We start from the raw sequence: 10,852 nt of genomic DNA on the forward strand, positions 1-10,852 counted from the left end.
CAGATCGTAGGCGGAAGCCTCTCGAATTTCAAGTTGGTGATCTTGTTCTCCTCAAAGTGTCGCCTTGGAAAGGTGTTGTCCGCTTTGGGAAGAAAGGTAAGCTTGCTCCTCGTTATGTTGGTCCATTTAAGATTCTCGCGCGTGTAGGAAAAGTTGCCTATAGACTTGACCTGCCGCCCGCGCTCAGTAATGTGCATCCAACGTTCCATGTATCCAATCTCAAGAAGTGTTTAGCTGACGAGAACCTTCACATTTCACTTGATGAAGTTCAAGTTGATGAAACTATGCGTTTCGTTGAGAAGCCTGTTGAGATTATGGATCGCGAGGTTAAGCAAACCAAGCGCAGTCGTATCCCTATCGTGAAAGTTCGCTGGGAGTCCAAGCGCGGAGCCGAGTTTACATGGGAAAGGGAAGATCAAATGAAGATCAAGTACCCGCACCTGTTCTCTGCGCAACCTACTTCGAGATAAATTTCGGGACGAAATTTCTTAAAGTAGGGGAGACTGTGACATCTGCCCCGATCCGACCCGACCCAGGTACCCGTTTCTCTGACCCGATCTCTTTCTTTTATGATTTAATATTTATACTTATATTTTACTTTTAATAATAATATATATATTTTCCTTCCCGCCTCTTTCTCTCTCTTTCTTTCCGCCGTCCCGTCCCTCTTCTTCTCTCTCTCCGCCTTCTTTTCCCTCTTGTCGCCGTCCCGCCCTTAAGCCTTGTTTCTCTCTCCTTACTCTTTGCTGTCCTTTGTTCCTTCCCGCCTAAGGTTGTCTGCGCAGCTCCACGCGCCAGACCCCTTACAAGGAATCCTGCGTGAAGACCACCTGTTTCAGCGATACGCGAGATGAACTCTTCTCGCAGCGCGCTAAGAATTGTAGTTCATCCCTCGACGCGCGAGGAATTATAGTTCTTCCCGCGGCGCGCTAGGAATTTTAGTTCCTACCCGCGGCGCGCTAAGAAATGTAATTCTTCCCGCGGCGCGCTTAGAAATATAGTTCTTTCCGCGACGCGTTAAGGTTAGTTCTGTCTGCCTTCGCGCTCGCGCTCTCTTGACCTTTTGTGTCAGCCTTCTCGCGCTAAACCCTTTGAGTTTTCTTCTGTTGAACCTAGCCGTTTGCTTTTGTGTTGTCTTATCTTTTGTGCTGTTGACCTAATCTGCTTTATGTCTGAAATGTTACTTTCGGCGCAGCATGCGCACCAACCCCATTGGTTGACAGATAAAGTGACTGACATAATCTTTGGAGATCTGCTTTTTCCATGCTTGACCAGTACCTTTTTCTGAACTGCCCATAGCCTTTTTACTGTTCCCTGACAGCTTTATCTTGCCCCCTGCAGCTGCCATATCTTTCCATATCTTTTGCTTTTGTTTTCTTATGCTTTTTGATATCTTTTGCTTTTGGAATCTTTTGCTTTTTGAGATCTTTTCCCCTTTTCTAGGGATTGTGTCTCCTAGGGTTTTCCTATAAATAATAATAATATTTTCATAACACTACACACACAAAACACTTAATCTCTCCCGTCCTCCTCCTTGCTCTCTCTGCCGCCTCCCTCTCTGCCTCCGTCTTCCTCCCTGTTCTGCCCTGTTTTCCGGTAATATATTATATATAATAACTTACTTATTAATTATGCTAACTTGTAATCAAGACTTAAAGCCAATCATTAAAACAATAATCTTTAATTATAGGTTAATTTGTGCTTGTTTAAAGTTGGTTCTTGCTTTATCTTACACCGCATCGTTTATCATGTGAGTAATCTCGTACCTAATCCCTTTTTGCTTTTAATGTTTTGGGATGTTCATGTGTTCATACAAACTTAGAGTCTTAAACTTGTTTATGAACTTTAGTCGCGCAGTATCCCATGTGTTGAGGACGTAGACTTGGCTGTTTATTTGTATGTGTGGATCATTAACCGTCTTGTCGGTCTATTCCGCAGTTTTCATGGTACCATTAGATGAACACGGGAGAACTATCGTTTATGATTTTCTCTTTTGTATACACATGCACAGTTTGTCTTGTTTGTGAGCTCAATTGTGAGCACTGGCAGTCTTATGAATCTTAGAGTTGGTCCCGATCAGATTACACCCTTGTTGAAAACCAGACATACACATGTTGCGCGCAGATTTATTGTTATCTATGTATTGTATTAAACTTGATTTCTCACCAACACGCAAGTGTTTGACGTTTTATTTTAACACATGTTCAGGTTTGCAGTAGCTGTTTTGGAGCTTGTGGACACGTAGGAAGTTTTCTTTATTTTTGACCTAGATTAAAATGTATCAAGACAAGTTATTGCTGTTAGAATATTATGATTTATAATATATTGATTTATGATGATTTATGTTATCTTATTTTTGCTTTGCGCGTGCGCGAATGAATGTATTTATTAAATATTGACACCCAATAGTGTCACGAGTAATGAAACAATATGTGGCGCCCCGATGTATAATCCGCCTTTGGTCGGGGTGTTACATCCACATCATACAAAGGGAAGTTGGAAGGCGGGATGCCTTTCTCAACGAACCCTAGACCAAGCAGGAAGCCGGCCTTTTCCCCATCCTCATGAGAAGCGTTGAGGGCTGCGCTCATAGTATCGTCATAAGACGTCTCTGAGAAGACCCGATGCACAACCTACAAAGAAAAAAATACAAGTATCAGAACCTTTTCTATTTACAAAGAAAAGCGTGAAGACATGAAGCTAAACATACCTGAGACAACGCTTCTCGAAGAAGCCATTCCTTGGCAACCAGAGCTTCTTGGAGGGCAGCTTGAGCTTCGTTACGGGCGCGTTCGGCTTCACTCTTGTTGAGGTTGGCAAGCAACACATCTTTAGCCGCAGCCTCTTCGACGCCCTTTAGCTTACGCTCGGTATGGTCAAGCACCCCCCTCTGGTCCAGGATTTCTTGAAGCTTCTTAGCGTCCTCCATCGCCAAGGCATCATGAGCCTGCTGGAGAGCCTCTAATTTGGCTTTAAGCTCTTCATTCTCCAGGCGTAGAGGCTCAGCAACAGCTTCAGCCTTGGTGGCCCTTTCAGTCGCGTTCCTAGCAGTCTCCTTAGCCAGCCGAAGCTGTTCATTAACAGCTTGGGCAACCTTGGAGCGAGCCTCGAGACGGGCCTGAACCTCGACTTCAAGGGCCTTGAACGCCTTCTCCTTCTCCGCCGCCGCGGCGGAAAGCCTCCTATTCTCCTCCCGGACAGCCCACGCCTGAGCTACTTCCTGAAGGCGAGCTGCTTTTAACTTGTCGTTTTCACGACAAAGCAGCTCGACGCGCGGCTGCATCCGGGCCAGGAGAACCCGAAGCTCATTGCTTAGCCTACCCTCCTGGTAGCTAGCCATGGCTTCCCCCAACGCACCACTGGGAGCAGCGTGACGAGCCCACTCCACAGGTGTGCGAAGGGTTGTTCCTCGGCGAATGTTCCATCGTGGAACATACACTTCATTGGAATCCGACACTGCAAAAAAAAAGAGCAGTTAGGAAAAGATGATTGAAAAATATAAAATAGGCCAAAAGAACCCTACGCACCTGTAGGGTCAATAACAGGCCGATAGCCGCCGAACCCATCACCTGAACCCAAGGGAAATCCATCCAAGAGGTCAGGCAGATGGGAAGGTGGCAGAGTTTGGCGATACGCCCCATTCATACCTGAAGGATCGGCCGTCGTTGCCGATGACGGAGGAGGCATGGTGGCGGCCGCCGCGGTGGCCGCTGCGGAATCCGCAGTAATAGTAACCGCCGGCTCGGTGAAAGATGCTGTAAAAATAGCACTCACAGCCGGCGGTGACGTCGTCACAGCTGGAACAGTCGGCTCAAGGGAGTGAGCAACTGAACCAGCGGAAGCAGGCGCAGGCGCCTGGGTCGTCGCCTCAGGTAGTGTGACCAAGCCTACCGTCATTGGCGGAGAGGTACTCCTCTGCGCTCCACCCTGGAATGCGTCAACATCCACGCCTGCGTAAAGAAGATAAGTGTTAATGATATTAAGCTATGAAGTTAAAGAAAGGAAGTTTGTACTTACGGGTTTTCTTGAGCCTAAAGGTACGGAGAGGCGGGGACGAACCCGATGGAGCCGGCCTCTTTGCTCCGATCACCGTCGTCTTCTTGGGCTCTCCGGAGGCGACAGTCGCAGCCTCCGGAGCGGTGGTCTTATCACCACCGGGATTCCCCGCCACCTCTTCGCTCTCGGTCTCCGAATCAGACCGAGGCGCCGGATCGGCAGTGGAGGCCACCTTCTCCTTCCCCTTCCCGCCGGCAGCTTCTTCTTCCGCACCAACGGAGGACCATCTGCGGATTCCTCATCAGAACATACGATTAGAGGAATTCCAGCAGAGGTTTCAACATTGAGGGGTCGAGGGTTGAATAGCGCCTTACCTGGCCGCCTGGCGCTCAGGATCTCGTGGCCTAGCGGGTAGACCTCCACAAACCGATCCGCCGTTTGTTCTAGGATGGGCAACTCGTTCTCGTCTAGAGCGCGAGTACCCATCCGAGCGGGACCGTCAGCCTCCCGCGGGTTAAGGAGCGACTGCAAGTCGTTCCCCTCTGAAATAAACAGGAAAGAAGTTAGAAGAAATTCAAAATCAACAAAAGGAAACAAAGCATACCGTAAGGAACAGAGTTCGAACCGTATTCAAGGACGATTGGGATTTTTTGCGCATCCGCCTCCTTCCACACCCGGCTCATCCCCAACATCACCATCCCGGACTCCGCAAACCGGTAAACCGGAGATTGGACCCGGGAAATCCTCGAAAAACATTCCGCCTCCTCGTAGTTGGAGGCGTGAAGGCTAGGAAGTGCTTGCCCATTTTTGAACTTCATGGCAAGGGGGATGGCGCGAGCGGATATGTAGAAGAATTCCCTCTTCCACGAGCGAAGACTGCGCTCGGTTGCGCAAATCTTCAAACCCTTAATTCGGGTTATCAGAGTATACCACCCCTGGATGCACCTCCAAGTGTAGAAGGTCATCAGGCGGTCAACATAGGGCTCAATGCCCAGAATCCGGCACACCCACTCGAAGTGCCGTATCTTGGCAATCGCCATCGGGTGCATCTCGGTCAGGTGCACACCGTGCCTCTCCAGGACACGGTAAACAAACTTTGTCAATGGGAACCTAAGATTCCCATAAACAAAGAATGCAGCATATACCCCGATCTTGCCTCTGGGGGCATCGTACACAGTCTGATGGGGTTCAGGAAACTCAGGCTCGAGAGACTCGAGCATGAACTTCCTGACGACGTACTGGTACAGATCGACAGGCAGAGCACACTGGCACTCGCCAGCAGTACTCTTGTCATCGGCTGTAGATTCGAGATCACGAGACATCTTGCAAAAGAAAGAAGAAAACGATTTCAAGAGAATGCTCGACTGAAAGATGAGTATTCGCCGGAAATCGTTCTAAAGATGAAGAGAAGAGTGAAAGTGTGAATTACAAAGAACCCTCTCCCCCTTTATATACTAATCGCAATTAATGCGATGAATTTAATGCGGAGGAGAGAGAAATCGAAGGTGCAATGAAACTATGACACGTGGCAAAAAGCAAGCTGGCAACAGCTGTTGAAAGGACGCATACCATTAATTTCGCGGCCACGCGCCCGAAAAAACGGGCCCACGCGCCTGAAAAAGCGACTGTAATGACCAGGTACTGTCACGTTACCATAACTTCCTGCACGTCCTGACACAGTCAGAAGAAACCGTCGCACGACGTTTCAGAGGTTTGGACTGTTCTTATCCTTTCACCAACTCTTCGAATTTCAAAAAAGAAATTTCAAAAAGATTCAAAAGTAAGCGGGAAAATACCCCTTACCTTGGCAACCAAGTAACCATAAGACGGGTGCGGGTACAGTGTCAAGGCAAAACCCCTCACATACTTAGCACCCGCAGGGAATTGACGCCAGGAATACCTTGAAAGTAAAGTAACCGTAAGACGAGTGCGGGTACAGTGTCAAGGCAAAACCCTTCACATACTTAGCACTCTGCAGGGAATTCAAACCAAGAAGGATCTTCTGGGCCATGCTTGCGGAAACGGGAATAACATCCCCGCATGACGGGAACGTCGAGAACTATATTGTTTGAAACTCTATGATGGGATTGGCGGTTTTAGCATAATTGATCAATATGTTGAAAACTCCCAAAACCCCATGGAGAATCCACAAGTGGGACTCAACGCTCCTGACGTGCGAGGAGGTTACAAACCTACCCGCTTCACACCCAAAGATCAAGCAGAAAAGTCGGGAATTTCTGCGTGACATCAGGAAAACTGCGGGAAGAATCACCACGGAAAACCTAAAAACTAAACCCTTTTCAAAACCCCTTGCTAAGTCCAAAAGTTCACCTCACTTATTAATAATTCATGAGAAGAACATTGGACTGGGGGGACTTGAAGAGGTAGGTCCCAGCAGAGCCCAGTTGGACCCGCAAGACTCACCTTGAACAGGGACGTCTGCGTAATGACCAACTGCTCCAGCAGGACCCACCATGCTCAAAGAACCTTACGCGCAGTACGCCAGCTGTACCCGCAGGGAAAGCCTCCCAATGGTGAAGTACCCCCGCCTGTTCCCGCAGCTGCGGATACAAGCCATCAGGGAAGGCTACCCGCACTAACAGCAAGGCTACACGCACAAGGCATTAGCTACTTCAGTAGTCACATGAAGGAATGAGCAAGGCGGGAATACTCCCGCCTAAATGAGCCAGTCCGTATGCTTCTGGAAGGTCTTTCGTACTATACCTACTAAGGTATAGGCAGAACGGACGATTTGACCAGAACAGCCCATGAACCAATCACAGGGTGACAGCTCACCGACAACAGTACGAGGAGGAGCACCCTCTAGTACTGTTTCACTATTAGCCGCTGCCTACTCACCAACCCTTACAATGGGACGTGCGCAGCCTACAGTTGGTGGAACAGTGCGTAGCCGGCAGTAAAGGAACAGTGTACAGCCGACCTTGTTACTGTTGGCCGTAGCCTATCCACCAACCAGCATGGCCTGTGCGTAGTCCACTGTTGGTAGAACAGGAATACTATTCAGCCGGCTGTACCTTCTAGGAAACCTACATTCGGCTATAAATACTCCAACACCTTGGAATGGTAAGGACATCATCTGATATCTCAATCTTATCTAGCAATCTCTTAATATACACTTATATTCAGAGCAATCTAGTCTGATTCTCACGCCGGAGGGTGGTCACAAGGAGGAACCCCCCCTTCTCAGTGACGAGCTTACGGTGTCTGTTTTGCAGGTCCCCTGAAGAACAACCTTCTCTGCCAGACCTCATCCTCGTGGGAAACATTACTTAACCCCCAGATTATCTATAATCTGCCCCGGGTCACTTAGTGTTTCTTCACCTAGCAATCAGTCGTGCACGAAATCAATGTTTCAATTTCAACTAATACAAATTCAAAATGAGAAATAAAAAACCCTTTTTCCAATTTCAAATTATATACATCTTTTATTTCAAAAAAATCATAATCAAAACCTATTTGAGGGCTAAATTTGAGGTTTATTTTTTAAATAAACAAACGATTCAAATTCAAACGAATCTAACCCGATTCACATTCACGGTTTGATAATCAAACTTTAATTTCTGAAATCGCTAACCATCGTACAAGCCGGGATTACGACCCATCGGTCGTCTACACTGGGTCGCCGGTGTCCGTATTCGTCGTCTTCGTCTTGCCAGTTGGTAACCCTACGCAATACATGTAGGCAATATTTTCTACGCTCGTATGATATTCTCTACCAACGTTTTTATTTGTTTTAAATTTTCCAGGCTATTTGGGCCAATGGACTACTGCAGCTTAAAAACACCTGGGCCCAAATCCAGCCCAACCAAATTCTTAATACTAGTTAATAGAACATCTCAAAACAAAATCATTTCTTCTACATAGATGTAATCTCTTTCACAAGTCTTATTATGACAACAATACGAACACGAATAAAAATGACCACCAATGTACATCTCTATATGCATATAGTGTATTATAATTCATCACTACATAAAACTTTCTAAAATCAACAATATTAGTATAGTTTCTCAAATCGCAAACGACTCGTTTTTCTGCTGCACCAACTGCTGAGTATCTGACATCTCAACTTCCTCTTCGTTCCAGTCCCGATCCTTTTGGAACATCAACTCGATCTGCTCCAACGATTTCCCTTTCGTCTCGGGTACCAATTTATAGACAAAAACAACCGACATTGCAGATATCACCGTGAAAATGGAAAACGTCCCCGCCATTGAAATAGCACGAGAAACCGATAAAAATGACATTGCCACTACTCCACTGCATACCCGGTTCCCGACCGCCCCCTAGTGCCGAAGCTTGAGCCCGAAGGCGTAAAGGAAATATTTCGGATGTGATAACCCAACAAACAGGCCCGATCCCAATTGAAAAAAAGGCTACATTTGCACATATAGACAGTATCGCCAACGCCACCCCGAGGGTTGTTGCTTTGAAAACCGAAAGACTGATTGCTAACCCGCATAAGCAAGCCGTCATCCCAATTGTGCTCACGTATAGTAACGGTTTTCTCCCGACTTTGTCGATTAGTACGATCGCGACTAAAATAAACACGGTTTTCGCCACCCCGACCGCCACAGTTGCTGCCAAGAGTCTTGACTTTTCTTCAATTCCCGCGGTCTGGAGAATCTCTGGGCTGTAGTATACAGTCGCATCGATTCCGGTTATCTGTTGGAAACACTGGATTCCGAATCCGGTGATTAGCATTCGTCTTAGCGAAGGGGATGGACTCAGTAATTCCCTCCAAACAGCTTTTTCTTCTTGATTCTCTCCGCCTTTGTTTTCAATTCCAGTTCCAATTCCGGCGGCTTTCAGGATTTCTGATAGTCTCTCCTCAACCTCGGCTTCAACATCGATCGTTTTCAACAACACGGATCTCGCTTCATCGACTCGATTTTGCATCACCAGCCATCTAGGAGACTCCGGGATTATGCATAACGCAAATGCTATAAAAACCGACGGAAGGATTCCAACCGCGAGCATTATCCGCCAGTTTATGTGTGCGGGGAGGCCCGAAAAGGCATAGTTCGAGACATAGCCCAACAGGATCCCGAAATTTATGAATATTTCCGGGAAGGAAGTGAACGAGCCCCGGGAAATCGTGGGTGAAATCTCGGCTATATAAACCGGGGCGATCATGACACCAAACCCGATCCCAACTCCGGCTAGAAGACGGCCCACCATCAGAATTTGGAAGTTGGGGGCTAATGTCATTATAAGTGCACCAACTTGAAACACAATTGCAGCTATCCCCATTGTCCATTTCCGACCGAGGGCATCCGAGGCCCGACCGCCTCCTAGACTGCCCAGTAGTGAGATCACACTCAAGATTCCCACGAGTATCTCTTCTTGAAACTCGCTGATCTTTAGATCCTCTTGAATGAATATGATTGCTCCACTCATAACACCCACATCTGAAATTGGAATAAATCTTTTATTTAAAACGCCTAAAAACATAATTACATACATGTAACGACAGTTATAGTCAAACCTCCTAACGTACACTAATAAAAGTTAGTGTAAGTAATTAAGTATGCAGCAATTAGGGGTAGCTTATTCCGACTTACGAGAGCTAAATTTCCGCTCATTTCGAGCTCTTTTTCTAATGCTCAAGCTCGGTGGGTTCAACTCGTTTAATATTTTTTAATTAATTTATATAAATTTCTATTATTTATATATTTAAAATAAAACCTTAAATGAGCCTAAGCGAGCTCGTGTGCGGTACCTTAAACGAGCCAACGCTCGGTTGTGCAGTGTAAAATTAATAGATAGAAGTCCAAAAGAGTTAAAACTTAAAAATATACTCGAACTCGATAACTAAGCGGACTTTATTTGGAACTCGGGCTCATTGGCTAAAAATAAGGCTCGGCTCATATCGAGCTTTTAACCAATCAGATCCGGAGCCGCTCGTTTGCACATTAGCAGCAATTAGGACAAAATGGATAGAAAACCGTAGTGGTGTACGCATGCACAAATAGTTGTACCTAACAAGATTCCCAACGCATTTAACGTTCCCCAAAATTAGGCATAATTAGGCATTTATGTCCTGTAACTTAAAAACACCAATGCAATAAAACTGCTGACGTCAAAAACACTACGACCGCATGAATCATTATCGTTCGGATCAAGATCATATTCCAGATTTAAAATCTTAACTTATTTAGAAATTTCAAAAAAAAAAGACAAATTTAGATTTAGGGATAACGAAAGTCAACGTTAAATCCAGCCCAGAAAAACGGTTGCAACATAGGCTAAAACAGTTGTACATTCGCTGTCGGTTACAAACTAATTAGAGAGAAAGAAAGGAATCAAGGATCAGGTACCGTATCCTAGGAGAACATTGTTGAGAGATGCAAACACAGCACAAGCAAAAACGTATTTCCTCGTACTTGAACTCCTCTCCTGCTGTGTCTGCTTGTACGGTGCAACCTCCAAATCATCATCATCGTAATCATTCAACTCAGAATCCATTCTCCTGTATTTGTTTTTGGATCCGAGAGGAACACCGGACATACCCAGATCCCCACTCCCATTTTCTTGGACGCCCATACCGTTAACGTACAACTAGGATTTGTAAGGTATAACTAAATTGATTGGTTGGTTTTCGATTGGAAGTTTGATGAGTAAAACCCAGAAACGAATTGGGTTTAATTCATCTCATTGGATCAGATCTGAAGGGGGGGGGGGGGGTGGGAAGAAATCGAGATGTTGAATATGGATTTTGTTTCAAGTTTATCAGCAAGTGGGGCCCTTTAATTGTAATAAAAAGAGTACTTGTTTAGAGGGGATTGGGGGAGAATAAAGACGGGTGAGACTTCATGTATCAAGAGGGAGTCTC

General features: G+C 46.1%; 1 pseudogene across 1 annotated transcript; it reads right to left on the reverse strand.

Moving 5' to 3' along the window:
- Positions 1-7,853: 7,853 nt before the first annotated feature.
- LOC143606544 (putative polyol transporter 4) lies at positions 7,854-10,576 on the reverse strand (annotated as a pseudogene). Its single transcript, XR_013148764.1, has 2 exons — positions 10,338-10,576; positions 7,854-9,428 (listed from the first exon to the last, which is right to left on the reverse strand). The product of XR_013148764.1 is annotated as a putative polyol transporter 4 (transcript).
- Between the last annotated feature and the right edge of the window lie 276 nt (positions 10,577-10,852).

This window comes from Bidens hawaiensis, unplaced genomic scaffold, assembly GCF_021521415.1.
Source record: "Bidens hawaiensis isolate Kalapana, Puna unplaced genomic scaffold, B.hawaiensis_p1.1 tig00075291_1, whole genome shotgun sequence".
Taxonomy (NCBI): domain Eukaryota; kingdom Viridiplantae; phylum Streptophyta; class Magnoliopsida; order Asterales; family Asteraceae; genus Bidens; species Bidens hawaiensis.